Below are 18,125 nucleotides of genomic sequence, written 5' to 3' on the forward strand. Positions count from 1 at the left end.
TATTTGCTGGAGGAGGTGCAGCGAAAGGTCCATAACCTCCAGTAAGTGCGAACTGTAATAATAATAATAATAATAATAATAATAATAATAATAATAATAATAATAATAATAATAATAATAATAATAATAATACTAATAATAAATATAATAATAATAATATTATTATTATTATTATCACTATTTTATTATTATCACTATTTATTATTATTACTTGGACTCTCACTCTGAGAGAGGAACATAGGTTAAGGGTGTTTGAGAATAAGGTGCTTAGGAAAATATTTGGGGCTAAGAGGGATGAAGTTACAGGAGAATGGAGAAAGTTACACAACGCAGAACTGCACGCATTGTATTCTTCACCTGACATAATTAGGAACATTAAATCCAGACGTTTGCGATGGGCAGGGCATGTAGCACGTATGGGCGAATCCAGGAATGCATATAGAGTGTTAGTTGGGAGACCGGAGGGAAAAAGACCTTTGGGGAGGCCGAGACGTAAATGGGAGGATAATATTAAAATGGATTTGAGGGAGGTGGGATATGATGATAGGGACTGGATTAATCTTGCATAGGATAGGGACCGATGGCGGGCTTATGTGAGGGCGGCAATGAACCTTCGGGTTCCTTAAAAGCCATTTGTAAATAAGTAAATTTATTATTATTATTATTATTATTATTATTATTATTATTATTATTATTATTACTGTGCAATTATCACCATTCACTTGATGTGGAATATTTTCTATATTCCTTTAATACTATTGATAATGCATCATATTAATAATAATAACGCTCACCTACTGTTCTCCAACCAGATCAACCTTAAAAAGAATGTGCTTACTATTGCGTCATCTATTGGACCGAAGTAGATAGATAATATTACCGTTATAACGTCAGTTTAAAAACCATGCGCTCTCCTGGATATGCTATTTCCTGTATGAAGAGATTAAAAGACCAGGAGATTAACTGTGATCTAATTTTGTAACTAAGGTAGTTTCAATATGTGTGTATCAATGTTATTATTTGTGCTGTGAGAGCTAGCCAATACAGATACGAGTACCCACGTGTGTGAACTTATGACGTCTTATGACATCAACATTCATTCACAGCATTACCCCGCTTCGTCTCAGTCCCCAAAGGCTTTCTCGTGGTTGGAGTACAGTAGTACATTACAAACAAATCACATAACTGGTACAGTGGGGTCTGTACCGGTATCTGTTAACAAGAATATAGTTATAATTTAACAAAACGAAATAGGCACAACTATTACACTGTATTAGTAGAACCAATATAAACACAATATAATGAAAGAAGACGAACAATGTTATGTGAAAAATTATAGTTTTTTATTTTTTTTATTTTTTTTTTTTTTTTGAACACTCGGTCTCTTTTGAGGAGCTTAAACGCAATCAGTCATTTTCATCGCAAATTCTGCACACTTTTTTTTTTTTAACATTGGAGGTAAATTGGACTTTGGTCCTTGTAGCAAGAATATTTTTTCCTCTTTAATTTTGGGGAGCACAAAGCACTTCTTCTTCTTCTTCTTCTTCCTCCTCTTCTTCTTCTTCTTTTTCTTCTTCTCAAGAACCACTTCTTCAGCTGCATCCGTTGCCTTTATTTCATCAGGAAGCCTGAAAATTGTCTTTATACAGGGTTCCTACAAAAGACCTTTCCGGTTTCGAACACATGTAAATTACGTACTATGAATCTGAGGTGCATGAAAATAGTACAAATGGAAAGAGAAACTCCAAACGTTTAGTTTCTTGACTTAAAGATGGTCAATGTGTCCCCCCTCCTTAGTAACACGGCACACATCAAGCCTATAGTCAAGTTCCACGTAGGTACGCGGATTTTCCGATCTTCAGATTCTGAGGTTATGTCTGTTCACCTTACCAGAAAGTTGAAAAGTGATGTCGTCAGAAAACACCACGGAACGAATAAATTCATCATCGTTTTCAATTAAAGTCTACATACTTTTGCAAAAATTTCTTCGTAGCACTTTGTCCTCTGGTATTAGGGCTTGCAGCAACTGTAGTAGGAATGGATGGAGTCGCAACCGCTTGCGAAGAATCGTGCCTTTAAATCTGTGTAGGCCTACCATTTACGGATTTTAGGCCCACTGGGTGGATCTGCACCAAACTTTTTCGGTAATGCTTTTGCACATTAATAACCGACTGGTTCACATGAAAATTAAGCTCTTCTGTCGTCTATAGCAGCCATTTCGCCTCAACAATGAACTAATTTGTTTATATGCACTATTATGAGGCGTGTTATCAAGTAGGGAAACAATGTTAACACAACTAAACTTTTTGAGTTTCTCTTACCGTTGGTACTATTTTCATGCATCTCTGATTCATAGAATGTAAATTACATGTGTGCCGATTTGAGCTATAATTTGCACATTTTTTATCAAGACTATCAACTCCGTCCTCGTGCAATTATAGTATTGTATACGAATAAATAAATAATGACTCACCCAAGAATATTAGTAACGCAAGTGCTATGCGCGGTCAGGTTACACAACTGCTGACACACTGCTCAGAAGTTAGATGGGTGATGATGTCATAAAAACGCACTGACCAGCCTATTCTTCTCTAAATGCTCTCTCTCTCTCAGTACTTTCTCACACTCTAAACTGTCTGCACCATGTAAACGGCCCGGAGAGTAACTTAGAGTTTAGAATTATATAAATTTCATGAGAGCTCGCTAATGGGTTTGGAGAGGCTATATTCTGTCACCGTGTAAACACTCCGTTAGAGAGCTGTCATGATTCTTCAGAACTTCGCTCTGAACTGTCGCCGTGCAAACGTAGCATGATTATTACTTTAGACCTGTATTTCAAGAGTTATGCGCAAGCTTGTATAATCTCGTATGCAACAGTCGCGAGAGTTAATGTAAAAGTTCAACTTAGCTGAATAATTTAGAGTAGCTATAATGAGAGCTGACAGTATATGCGAGTTCTCTGTTCAGGGTGTTTACACGGCGAGAGCAATTTTCAAGGCCGCTCTATTTAGACACTCTATTTAGATATTAGAGTCAACGAGATACCTGCTCTCACAACCGTTTACACAGTGATACTCAGCTATAATCTCTAGCTCTCTTCTCTAAACTGTCGCCGTGTAAACGTAGCTTAAGGCCTTCTCTTCAGCTCAACCAGTATAAAAATATACACCAAATATAAATAACAGCAATAAGCTTACAGGAAAAAATGGAACAATAACAACAACAACAATAATAATAATAATAATAATAATAATAATAATCATCATAACAAAATGTAGATTTAGTTAGTTGCATGTAATTCTAAGAATTTATTTATTTATTTATTTATTTATGTATTTATTTATTTCATCAATCTGTGTTCACAACATGGCAGATTAGATGTGTTCCAGTTCTTAATCTGTCATCACTCTCTATATAATTATTACAAAAATAGTACATATGGAACCTGTAAGTATCAGGATCTATTAACAATAATAATAATAATAATAATAATAATAATAATAATAATAATAATAATAATAATAATATTGAATTTGAAACTCTTTAACTTTTTCATTTCTATACTCAATCTCTTAAAAATTATTCTGTTAACTTCATAGGCTACTTTTCATAATTTCCTATCGTGTCCGACTACTCAACATCTAAGCTTATAATTTCATATTTGTTAGAGCTTTGACTTTCTCTTCCTATCTAATTTTAACCCTAAAAAGAAATTTTCATCATTTATGCAGATTGCTGGCGTTTAGGGGACCATTCATTTTTAAGCTACTATAGTGTTTATTTGTATAAATTTTTTAACCACCCAACCGCTTCTCAAATCATTCGTTGCCTGACACTCTAACGCTATATGCATTGCGTCTTCCGCTAGTCCACATAAAGGACATTTTTCTTTCTCTACGTTCCCTCTCTTATTCTTGAGCCTTCAGGTACCTAATCTGCACCATGCCATTCCTGTTCTCTCTTCTCTTGAATTTAGTACAATATATTCTTCCTGTTCCCGAAACTGTTTAACCTCCCTATAGTATTTTACTGATCCTAGGTCTTTATTATTACGAAAAATATCTTGTCTCGAAATTCCGTTTGTCCTCTCTTTTATTATTCTTTCAATAGTTTACGTGTTTGTAGTCCCTAGTTATCTCCATAGCCACTTTAGACATATAGGGTGCTATTCATAGACATTTTGCTAGCCCGCGCTACGAGCGTGCTAAAGTAGCCCCGACTATCGACTGGTTACTTGTACAGGATTCATATCATATCGCTAATACTGGTTTATGAATAGGAAAAACATTAATTTGCTGATCATCCACCGGAAGCCCGCGCTAAGAATGTCTATGAATACGGCCCAATCTATTTATTTATAGTTTCAGCTCTATCAGCCAATTCGATTTTCAATTAGCGGCTTCCATACAAAAGATACATGTTTTCATAATTGCTGAATCATTCCTAAACATAATATTACCTAAATATTTGATTTTTCCTTCTAGAATAATTCCTAGACTCGTATCGGTTTCCATCTCTAGTAACGCTGCCCGATTAGCCTAGAAGCATTCTCCGGCATTCCTAGAAAATTTTTTTTACACATTTTGGCTCTTACTTTATCGATGTTTCTACTGGATAACCTACTACCCCAGATCTCTATATTATACAATATTTTTTATTCTACTAGTACGTAATTCTAAGAATTAAATAATTGCTCTCTATTATTAAATAAGACAAATTGAACGAAAGCAGTGATTAACATAATGAAGGAAAATTGATATTTAAACTTAAAATCATATTCTACAAAAGTAATATTTGAAGAAAGATCATATTCTAGAGACGAAAAGCAGCCTTTTTGACAATAGTCTTTTGAAAGTAGTCAATGTCTGCCAGCCCCTTTACACTATATACACTAGAATACGCTACTTTTACTGTTTACATTAAAATTAAGAATGTAGGCTTACATTGATCAAACATATTTCCACTATTATACACTATTTTAAAGAAAAGTAAGCTATTATAATCAGTGTTCGGATCATTGTGATGATTTCACGGATTCAAGTTATATACGCAGGGATCAAAACATTACGGGCCATATTCATAGACATTCTTAGCGCGGGCTTCCGGTGGATGATCAGCGAACTAACGTTTTTCGTATTGTAAGCCAGTGTTAGCGATATGATATGATAGGCTACGAATCCTGTACAAGTAACCAGTCGATAGCCGGGGCTAGTTTAGCACGCTCGTAGCGCGGGCTAGCGAAATGTCCATGAATAGCACCCTATGTCTTCAATAACAGTAGCACCTGTTGTGTACAGATGTTGCATAAAGGATCGTACCGTAGCAATGTCCCAAGTCACTCATATAGGATAAAGTTGCCTAATTCCGTGACATATTTAATAAAGTCTATATTTATGCCAACGTTCAGTGTCAACAGTTTCACAAGTTTGCTAATTGATTTTTCATTGTTATACAGTGGCTCCTAAATCCGTGACAGGGATCCAAATTCCGTGATAGTGGTTTCCTAATTCCGTGAGTGATATCCTAGTTCCGTGATGCTAAAATAATCCCCATTAACTGCTCAGAAAACAAAGAGGTATTTGGAAAAACACACTAAAGTCATGGTATATTGTTTTAATATTGGATTAAGCAAGAAATTACAACGTAGAAAAAGGATCTAAGAGACAAATTACACAGAAAATGTTTGTGTAACTACAGGAATACATATTACATATTAATCTATTATAAACAAAATAAATTGATGTAAATGAATTTCGGAAGAAATACTTATCTAATAACAGTAACTAACAAAAGGTCATAAGTGACAAATTTTACAGAAAACGCATATCTCACTACGCATATTTTACACACATGCCGGACATTGATGACTCGGTGTTGAATCTGTCTGTCTTCCTCCATATTTAACTCCTAACTTGTAGGCTGATTTCCTAATTTGCAGAACAATTAGTCCAAACCCGCACTCTTGCATCTTACAGCATATTCCGAATCTCACCGGACCGGTGGACAACAATGACGTCACGCTGCAGCGAAATAGGAACAAAACTGCTGGAAGGATCGATGGCTGTCATGGCGACTGTATAAGTTGTTTTCTGTGCTACGCTAGCAAAATTTTGTGAAATTTCCTTACTGCCATCTCGTTCAGAGAAAATAGAGCATAAACAATTTATTTCTTGAACCGGTAGTAATAACTGGTCCGTTGACATGTTTGCTCATAAGCCATTAACATATTGTTTTTACGTTGTGTTCATTACAAACAATACAGCAGAACTGAAGCAGAACACACCGCCATGACACAACAGTGCACGATGTCATTCGTCTGCTAATTCCCGCCCCATACAAGAACCAATCAGATTCACTGATGGCGGCTGATGGAGACTGCCACCACCTCTGCAAGCTGATGGCACCGGTGCGACACCGGTGGAGCATCAGTCACGCCATGGGTGAAATTCGGATCACCGTGATGCCATCAGATTGCTCAGCGCTGAGATTCGGAATACGCTCATAATGATAAATGATGCAAACTTCTGTTCAATTTCAGAAGAAAGAGCGTATGGCCTGGCCACCTTCCCTAGTTCGAATTTGTTAAGTTGATTAGTACTACAATCGAAGTGCTCGGTAGCTTTCATGACATTTTCTTTCAGTGTAGTCCACGGAATCGAATAAAATTTAGATGTTTCATATACGCTTCATTCTTCCTCCAAAACTTTTTCCACAGCCACTTCCAGCAGTTTTCCATCGTAAAACTTTGTAGAAAGCTTTTGACATACTTTTTGTCCTTATTTATTGTTAGGACAGTATCTAAAATAACAATAATAATAATAATAATAATAATAATAATAATAATAATAATAATAATAATAATAATAATAATATCATCTCAATGCTCTTCTATGTCGAAGTTAATTAAATTCAATACAAAATTAAATTTTAATAAATTGAATTATAACACAATTATTTCTCATTATTTATAATTCCTAACAACAGAGTAATTAAGCAAAATATATGCCCTATAATTTTATTATAATTATAATTGATGTTTTCTATAACATATACATATTATTTTTCCGCGAACTATTTTCTTCCATAGATATTAATATTTACAATAGCGTTGGCATCACTGATCGAGTAAGCCAGGAAGGAGAAATATGAAAATAAATCCGAAAATGGGAAAGCTCCTGTAGCATTGTTATTGTCTCATAATGTTTACATAATCATACACATTGATTCAGCTGACTTTAAGGGGATGCGCTACTGAATTTTCTAATTTCTACATTTTAAGAGATAATGTATTGAAATTCGGTTGCGAAGCTTTTGTCATCTAGTCTTCTGTCAAAAAATCTGAAAGTTAGAATTTATAAAACAGTTATATTACCGGTTGTTCTGTATGGTTGTGAAACTTGGACTCTCACTTTGAGAGAGGAACAGAGATTAAGGGTGTTTGAGAATAAGGTGCTTAGGAAAATATTTGGGGCTAAGAGGGATGAATTTACAGGAGAATGGAGAAAGTTACACAACACAGAGCTGCACGCATTGTATACTTCACCTGACATAATTAGGACCATAAAATCCAGACGTTTGAGATGGGCAGGACATGTAGCACGTATGGGCGAATCCAGAAATGCATTTAGAGTGTTAGTTGGGAGGCCTGAGGGCAAAATAGCTTTGGGGAGACCGAGACGTAGATGGGAAGATAATATTAAATTGGATTTGAGGGAGGTAGGATATGATGGTAGAGACTGGATTAATCTTGCTCAGGATAGGGACTAATGGCGGGCTTATGTGAGGGCGGCAATGAACGTCCGGGTTCCTTAAAAGCCAGTAAGTAAGTAAGTAAGTAAGTAAGTAAGTAAGTAAGTAAGTAATGTATTGAAATTTTAACAGCATATAATGATCATGATTATGAATTAATCTGGAAAATTTCAATGACCTAAGTCAAGAAATAACTTTTTTAAAAAATAAAATTTGAAAATAACACGTTTATTTTTGGAAACCGTTTTTTGGATCTAAAACAAGTGTTTTCTATGTTTTTTATAGTGCATATTATAGCTGAAAGACAAGTTGTGATAATGGAGCATTGGAATTTAGCATATGAAGCATGGGTAATGTTCAAAATTTCGTTTTTTGGAACTCAAAAATCAGAATTTGATTTATTTCACATATTATATTATATTTGCACGACTTGTAAGTAAAACATTTTAGAGTAAAAAAAAAACATGAAATTTCTTCAAAAACTGATATTTTTCAGTAGAGCATCTCCTTAATCTACAGTAATACAGTATATCATTTGAAGGGCTTGGGGCAACATAGTGACAAGCCACACTCAAATTTTACAGGAAAACAACTCTTAAAGATTTAAGACTTAAGAATCCTTTTCCTGTAAAATTTGTGTGTGGCTTGTCATTATGTTGCCCCAAGCCCTTCATTTGTTTAATGCTATATTAATTCTTACCTCAAATATAAAATGTTTCTTTAGGAGCGATCACAAGAGAAAGAAAAACTTACTGGTCAACCACCTTTCACTGAACAAAAGCTTCTGCAGTTGACTGCTTCTATTCAAAAGGCGGGTAGTCAATAGAATATTGAAAAGAAGACATCTGGCATCTGTTAGGTATTTCAAAAACTTAAAAGTCAGAGACCACAACTCCATGGCAGTCAATTGAAATTTTATTACGGGATTAGGGGTATCACGGAATTAGGCACCTTTACCCTACGTCACAGACTACGCTCGTATTACACTTCCTAGCAAAACAGGAAATAATAGTACAACGTTCACTCTTATAGATGGTTTTCTTTCCCATTAGTGTCAGTGCAATACAAACAAGCAGTTGTGTAAAGTTTCGTATTTTCTTTGTCACAATGTCGAAGAATAAAAACGCAAACATTGAAAAAGTGAAACATATTGTAAGTAAGTTCGGGAGTGATACTTTCAGTTTATGCGCCCGAGCGCGTTTGCTTGCCCATTGACCTGTAACATGTTTTGGGAAACATTTCTATTGACGTGATAAATGACAACGTCATTAAATATTATGAGTATGATATAATTCATATTTTATAAGCTGTTGGTAGTTGTGGTTTATGAACAAACGTTTGATCGGTGCTCGTGTATAAATCCCACGCAAGTTACCAAGTGCCGAGTGGTTGTTTTACAGCGAGCGTGCAATTCATCAATATTTCAGTGAATGGGAGTGCGGTGTCCCCAAGGGGATCAGACAAACAAATCCAAGGTATCATCGAACACATCGAGTGGTTTATAAATTGTTAACACCCAGCCACTCTGTGCCCGGAATAACGACGAGTTGTCCGCACATAAAGTTCTGTCACGACCAGAATTCCTCGATTGAGATTTATTGTCGCTGTAGATACCGCGAAAAGCTGATCGCTAATAAAACCCATGTAACTTACTTCCTTTACTGCTAACAATTTACTGAAGTGTAACTAGATTCAGCCGTGTATCAGACGATTGAACGACGGCTTCTAACCATGAAATGAATGAACTATTACTGAAATAGGAGTAGGAGTCCCTTAGTTGGCAGAAGTCTTGGTATAGATGAAAGGAATAAATTCTTGGTGCGAAAGAATCGACGTCATGGAGGCAACATATATTTTCTCATTATACGTATTATACATTATACAAAAATCAGTTCTTCATGATGTCAATAAATAGCTTTCCTCTATGTGTGGGAACTGCTACATCGGGCAGACGAGACGCACTATTATAGAACGCTGCAAGGAACATCAACGCAGCATAAGACTGTATTACCCCGATAAGTCTGCAGTAGCCCAACACAGCCTAGAAACGGGTCACAAGATAGATTTCGACGCCACCACCATCTTGGACAAGACATCAGGTTACTGGGACTTGGTTATCGAGGAAGCCATCGAAATCCAGCTAGATGGCAATAATTTCAACAGAGACGGGGGGTCTACAGATGAGTAGAGCATGGAAACCTGCCATCAATACGCTTCGACCACCAGCACACGGCAGACAGTCGGGAACAGCAACTAGCTCCTGATTGGCTACCGCTTCCGCCAATCAGAATGCGCCTGGCGGTCGGGACTAGAAACTAGCTCCTGATTGGCCCGCAGCGGGAAACCCTACTATTGCATATATACCGGCTAGACATGATCCCACATCACTTCATTCCCTGAAGAAAGATGGCAGAGCTAGCCGTCGAAAGCTTGGAAGCAAATCTCCAACTCATCTGGCTGAGAACCCGAGAAAAGTTATTCCAAATAGTTTTCCTATTTTTAGTTTTGTTTATTGTCACCATTTGCACCCGGATTTAAATAATTTACTCTCGAATATAATAAATTGAGGAAACCTCTCATTTTATCCTGTGACTGAGGTTCTGGCTGATATGTAGACTACATCTATTATCAGGCAGTACAGCTCACTTGACGATATGTGTCAGAGGAAGAACAATTGTCTCTATGCATCTCAAGTCTGACTAGTGTAATATGCAGGGAAAGGATTTATATGTAAATACATATTTACTTATAAAGCTAATATAATTTATATTTTGCATTATCTTTATGTTTCACAATGTGTAGGGTTGAAAAATCCTACTTTTATTTTCCATATTTTTCCATATTTTAGAGTTTAGTACATATTTTCGTTAATTTCCATATATTTTCCATATTTCATATAAAACAGTCCATATTATATTAGGTTTAACAATAAAACAAAACAAAATTCCATTAACTTTTAAAAATACATTTCAACAATAGAGATTTAAACACATGTTCAGTAATCCCTTTAACATCAGAGTTATTTGAAAATTAGCAGTCCTATCAACAATGGGAAAGTAAGTTACAAAACTGTATTAATTTAATTTAAAATTTTTAACAGACTTCAGTTGTGCAGCTCAACAGTTAAATGCCAGTCAGAGTACACATAGGTTCAGTTTTGTAAATCATACTATAAAGACGGTAAATATGCCAAAAGTACGTCATTCAGTCAATTTAAAATCAAAACTAACAAGTTACATTTCAGAATTTAAAGAAGATGGTTTATCAACTGACAATAAAATATTATTTTGTAATTTGTGTCAGTGTGCAGTATCATCTACACAAAAGTTCCTGGTGCAACAACACATTACAACTAGTAAACATCAGGCCAACAAACAACTAAATTCCAAGCAGAGACAATTGTTTTTAACACAACCAACAACATCGAATGTAAGATCTGAGTTTAACATCGACCTGTGCCGTTCTCTCATCTCTGCTGATATTCCTCTCTACAAACTAAAGAATAAGGTCTTCAGGGAATTCCTTGAAAAATATACTCAACATACAATCCCGGATGAGTCAACACTTAGGAAGACGTATGCTCCATCCATCTACGATGAGACAATACAGAAGATAAGAGATGAAATTAAAGATAGTTCAATTTGGGTTTCCATTGATGAGACTCCCGACAAAGAAGGTAGACTTGTTGGTAATGTAGTTATCGGTTTGTTAAGTGAACAATATTCTGAACGAATTCTTTTACATTGTGATGTTCTAGAAAAGTGCAATAACAAAACTATAGTTAAACTGTTCAACGAAGCTATGGGTATCCTGTGGCCAAAGGGTATTATGTACGATAATGTGTTATTCTTTATTAGCGATGCTGCCCCTTATATGGTCAAAGCTGGACAAGCATTATCTGTTGTATATCCTAAATTGACTCATTTTACTTGTGTGGCGCATGCATTTCATCGTGTGGCAGAAGTGGTCAGAGACAATTTCCCTAAAGTAGATTTGTTGATTTCATCAGTGAAAAAAGTATTTCTCAAAGCTCCCAGTAGAGTTAACGTGTTGAAAGAAATGTACCCTGAAATTCCATTGCCACCAAAGCCAATTTTAACTAGATGGGGTACATGGCTAGAAGCAGTTGAATATTATGCCGAACATATAGACTCTATTAACAATGTTCTCCTTGCATTGGACTCTGAAGATGCAGTCTCAATTGATACTGCGAAAACAGTTACCTGTGACATAAGTGTGAAGAATGACTTAGCTCACATTCAGCATACATTTTCATGCATCATAAAAACGCTCAAAAGTCTCCAAAATAGGCACCTTTCACTATCTGAAAGTTTTGAAATTATAAATAGTACTGTGGAACAACTGAATCGTGGTAGAGGTAAAGTTGCAGATGCAGTAAGAGCTAAGGTGGACACTGTACTTTCAAAAAACCCTGGATATGAAGAACTACAAAAGGTTGTTGCTGTGATGAGTGGTGAATCAACAGTGAAGATTAACTTGGACTTATCCCCAGCAGACATTGTGAAATTGAATTATGTACCAGTTACTTCTTGTGACGTCGAACGCTCTTTTAGTCAGTATAAATCTATCCTCAGAGACAATAGAAGAAGATTCACTTTTCAGCACTTGAAAGAAATGTTTGTAACCTATTGTTATGGTAACAGACAATAAAAATTGTGTTTTGTTGAAACTACATTGGAAGATAAGGTACGTCCATTATATTTTTTGTTTAGTTTGATTAAAATGTACCAATATTTAACGTACATAGTCATTTTTTTATAATTTTAAGTCCATATTTAATTCCATATTTTGGTAAAAATCCATATTTAATTCCATATTTTGGTAAAAATAACTACATATATATTTACATATTTCATATATTTTTAGTCCATATAAATCCGTTCCCTGGTAATATGTAACCAGTCGACGATGTATGCAATGGAGGGGGAAAGGAACTGGCCACCCTATCCCATTATCTCCTGGCCTACTTATCGCATAAGTGGTGCTATGTTAGTATCACTTGTGAGGTTAACATCTGTTTTCGGATAGTTGACTAAACAACAACCTGTATTTTTTATACTACACAGAGAAGACATGCTCTGTAATTCAAAACGTAGGCTAAGATATATGATTTAAATTACAAATTTCAAGATTCAAGGATAAATATAAAGTCAATGTAATATGTGTGTTCTTCTAGAGAGTAGTGGATATAATCATAGGTGGGAGGGGGTGAAACCTACAAAGTAGGACTTGTTTTAGGTACAAAGAACGTACGGTCAGAAGACCCGTGCATTCGATTTTAGAGAAAACTATGATAATATAAAAATCTGTACGTATAATATTACTCAATAAATCCATCTATCTATCTACTCATAAATTTCAATGATACAGCTTTTCCTATATGTTCGTAACATTTCTATTAACTTTCTGCGAAACGTTACTTAAAATAAGTTGAAATATTGAAAAGATAATAGTAGTTCATAATACTGTAATATTCCAAATTGCTTTCTTTATTCGTAAAATAATAAAATAGTACTATGAAAACAAACCATTGGAGAGAAATGTGTTGGTTGGTTGGTAGGTAGCCAATGCTCTGGTATCAGCAATGAAGCCATCAGCCGTCTTGCAGTACAGTATTTTTCTGTGATGTTGAGGTGAACAGGCAAAGCTTCACAATTTTCCAGGTGGTGCTTGTCCACGATTACGTCCTTTCCACATAACAGACAATCCCTTCTCCAAAACATGACGTCATGGAGACAACATTATATTTTCTCATTATACGTATTATACATTACCTATACAAAAATCAGTTCTTCATGATGTCATAAATAGCGTTCCTATTTTTAGTTTATTTTATTAACATCATCCCAGAAGAACTAACAAATTCAGCAGTGACAGCCTTCCACCTTCTGATCTAGCATGATTGTTTGGCAGCTCATTTATATAGAAATTTGAGAAAGCGATCTGTCTTTTATTTACAGACATCAAAAATACAATCTCATAAAATGTCTCCACTTTTAACAGAATACAGGAATCAACTAAAGGTAAATCATGAGAATCCCTCTGAAGCTGCTGACTCTCTCGACCGGTCTCCGTGGATTGTATTCATGCGATGATGGATAGCCTCTGCAACAGAACCGGGGCAGACCTTCTCGGGGGAGGACTTCCGCCTCGGACCGTTAAGGGAGCCTTGGTACATGGCAGGAGTGGTACATGTACTCTGTTGGCTGTTGGAATCGGTAGCTAAGGGGGTCAAGCGGTTAGGTCGGTGAACGTAGAGGAGCGGTGGGCACGCAACTCATCCCATATCGGGGGGTGTACAATAGACCTCAGGTCGTAGTGCGTGGGATGTTTCCTCCCTCCCTCCTAACAAGTAAAAAAAAAATACTGAATCTGTTTACTTTATAGGCGTTACTATTCATTCCATTTCTGGTTAAGGAAAATTGAAATCTCAAGAGCAAGAAAAAGAACTGAAATTCAGGATATTTGGAAGCTCATAGAAGTTACAGTTGTTTAAATATCATGTTACATTCATTAAACATTTTGTATAATACAGTGAATTAAACGTCTCTAATTAATTGACAATGATATTAATTTCAGTTTCAGCTTTTCTATATAATCTGAAAATATTTAAATACAAAGCCATTTTACGTTATATCATGTATTTGGTGCGAAAATGAAATCAGTTTTGACAGTTACCATGAGGTTATCAGTGGGATGTTTGATGTTGGTTTGCGAAGTCTCGTATGTCTACTTCAACATAAGTATAGTTCCATATTTGTTTTCAAAAAGACTGGACAGGAAATGTTATCTCACAGAAGTATTCTGATGCAAATGATATTAAGTGTTTAATTTCAATTCGGGAAACCTAGGGTTATATGAGAGGTGCATGCAGCAAGATTGCAGCAGATTGTAGGAAACACGACTCGAACCAGAAAATAATTAAAATAATTCCATCAGCCCCTCTCCATTTTTATCGGGCAAACTGTTATTTGTCTTGAGGAAGTGATTTTTCAGACGACTCTTTTATTTTCATTGGAGAATGATTAATTTACCTTTAATTCTAATGTCAATTAATGAAAGTATTTTATTATACGTTCAAAGGTATCTGAAGAGAGTTCGTCATTATGTATTGCTATAAACTCACTGGGAGTGGGAAATTAATCGAATTGTCGACTGATAACTCGGGGAGACTAAAAGCTCAATTTCTTTATCGTTGTCTCAGTCATTCTGAACGGTGAACACAGATATAGTCGAACTCTGAAGGTTAGAATTTAAAAAATATCGAATGTGTACTCAAAATTTGCAAGCCAAGAGAAATCCACCAGGCGAACTTCTTCCTGTTAAACTCTGTCTCAAAAGTATGAAGTAAACAAAAAATATTCCAGGAAGGTCATAAATATTAAAGAATGTGATAAAGTTAAGCTTAATTGAAATACCATTGGAAAACACATCTTGGTTCACCGGACCTCTTTCAAATCAAATCCGCGGACCACAAGTTGGGAACCGCTGTCCTAAACAAATGAAACCAAATTCCTTAAGGGGAACACTCCACTAAAAATGACAAATTTTTTGCTATTCATTGTTCTTAAACCAAATTTTGAGAGAATGTTTATTATGTAAAGGACTAACAAAATCCAACTTTTGAACTCCCAAATATTTTTGGCTTTTGATTTTTAATTTTTTCCCTATTTTTTTTAAATACTTTCAAACCTAATTTTTCAGTATAAGATCTCAATTTTTAAGCTTTCTTTTTTTTTTTGGTTACATTCACAATACATAAAGAAACATTTCTAAGCATTCATTTTATGAAATATCTCATTTATTCGCTTTCAACCATTTTTTGAACTTTTGAAAATGTTATCTTTTCTATAATTTATGAGAAAAATATTAATAAAATAAACTAGCACCATTTCTTACGAAATAAATGCATAGAAACACGCAGCTACCTCATAAATACTTGAAATAAAAATTTCATCCAGATTGATTAATATTTGGCATAAAATGTTGGTGTTGAATCAAGAAAAATAATGGATTTGAAAGTAAAATGAATATTAATGTAACACATACCTATTAAAATTTCTCTTCCGCTACATTCATCTAGTAACTTCAGGGAGCGAACTTTAGAAGAAAAAGTTACTAGATTTTTAATCAGAAATTTGTAAAAAATAATTCTTTATTTAAAAAATAATTTCGACGGTTCTTCTTCCTTAATTATAAAAAAAATAAACACATTAGTAATCAGAATTGAATTAAATCCATTTGGGATACGAAAACAATCTTTCTGAAGTGGAAAATGTTCATGGTGTTCAGTGAAATCTCTCCTTGTAATATAATTCACAGAATTACTTGTAACAAATGTCACACCTGAATTGAGAAAGGCAATAATATTTCAAACATAATACCTTACAAGCGTTTAGAAGTTGTAAGCACAAGTAGGCCTATAGCTTGGATTTTTTTCACTGATAGTGAAGTACAGTATATAAAAATCAAACTATGTTAATCACTTAATATTTTTTCGTACTCAGACGAACAAAGAATTAGAACGATTGTGCTACAGATGCAAATCCCGAAACTGATCGACGACCAAAAATAGAGGGGAACATAAGTACCGGTAAATTAATATTAATTCGTTCATTCATTTAGTGTTCTGCCCAAGAGCAGGTCTTTCACTGCAAACACAGCTTTCTCCAGTCTTTCCTCTTCTCTGCCTTCCTCTTCATTTCATCATATGATCTACATATCTTAATCTCGTGTATCATCTGATATCTTCTTCTACGCCGAACTCTTCTCCCGTTCACCATTCCTTCCTTTGCATCCTTCAGTAGGCAATTTCTTCTCAGCCAGTGACCCAGCCAATTCCTTTTCCTCTTCCTGATCAGTTTCAGCATCATTCTTTCTTCACCCACTCCTTCCAACACAGCTTCATTTTTTATTCTGTCTGTCCACTTCACACGTTCCATTCTTCTCCATATCCACATATACAAGTTTTTCAACACAATCGTATAATGGGGAATTTTTGCAATCTTCGTTGAAAATCTATATTATTTATCATAGAGAGCTCTCGTAGTTTAGCCAAACTTTCGAGGCAAATTATATTAGCAATTATTTCATATTAGCCTACATGATTTCTACTAATTCTTCAAATAAACGCTATTCAATAACCAACAAGTGTAAGATATAATATAGTCTGGTCGCATAACTCTAAAAAGTTGGGACAGTGTTTGGTAGTCCTGCGCTGTTGAAGCGCCCAGGTACATCACCGCAGCAACTGTCGCCAGGCGCAGCTGTGACTGTAGCTTCGTTTAATTAAACGCATATATTGGATAAATGACAAACGACGCACGGCACGGGTGTAACTGGGGACGAAAAACGGAGCGGCGGCATTGAAAAATTCAAAGTATATTTTAAACGAAACGCAACAAATGAAATGAGACAGGCAGCACTAAGCCATTCTACGTAGATTCGTCATCAGAAAAGAGTAGCGAAATACTGTATTTTCTGGTTTCGCAGCTCTAGCAGCGATGAAGACTTCATGATAATAGCGTATTACTATATTATTCTAATAGGGTACAGCGGCTAGAGATGAACAAAACTAACTGCTGCTCTCGCTCGCTGTATTCGTTGCATTTGTCTTTCGAGTCTCGTCTCGTCATTCTCGTGCGATTCGAGTCTCGCTCGTCATTCTCGAAATAGCATTTGGTCGGCGTGAAAAGATTTCGTAACTTTGAATAAGATACATAATTCAAATAGAAAACATAAATGTTTAAATGAGACAAAAAGAGAAAACAGAACATTATCTTAGTTATCAAAATGTTCTGGTTCTATTATATTATATTACTTATGGTTATATAAATAAAAAAAAACAATTTTCAAATAAATTTGCACTTCTAATAAACATAAAACATAACATTAATATCTTTTTACTTGAGATTGCACAGTCGATCTTAAAAATATGAAAAGAAAATTCTAGCCTTTTAATAAGGGCCTAGTAATTAAACGAAGACTGGAGAACGGATTATTATACACTGAAAGGTAGACATGTTTCAAATAGGCTACTTGATTGTTTATACATAAATAACGGTTGCCAAAGTAGATAAAAGTTCAGTCATGTATAAACAACTGCTGACTTCGGGAGATGATCAATATCGAGTCTCGGAAGACTCACAACCAGTCTTTACGTCAAGGACGCGACGTAATACAACATTGTCGTGCGGGTCTTCGACATTGCGTGCGCTGTTAGTCTCGTTTTCTCGACCGTTGTTCATCTCTAACAGCGTCTATACATAGGCAGGCAGACTGAAGGAGAGACACGGATGAATCAAAAGCTAAACAGACAGACAGACAGACAGACAGACAGATAGACAGACAGACAG

The sequence above is a fragment of the Periplaneta americana genome, chromosome 2, assembly GCF_040183065.1.
Source record: "Periplaneta americana isolate PAMFEO1 chromosome 2, P.americana_PAMFEO1_priV1, whole genome shotgun sequence".
Lineage (NCBI taxonomy): Eukaryota > Metazoa > Arthropoda > Insecta > Blattodea > Blattidae > Periplaneta > Periplaneta americana.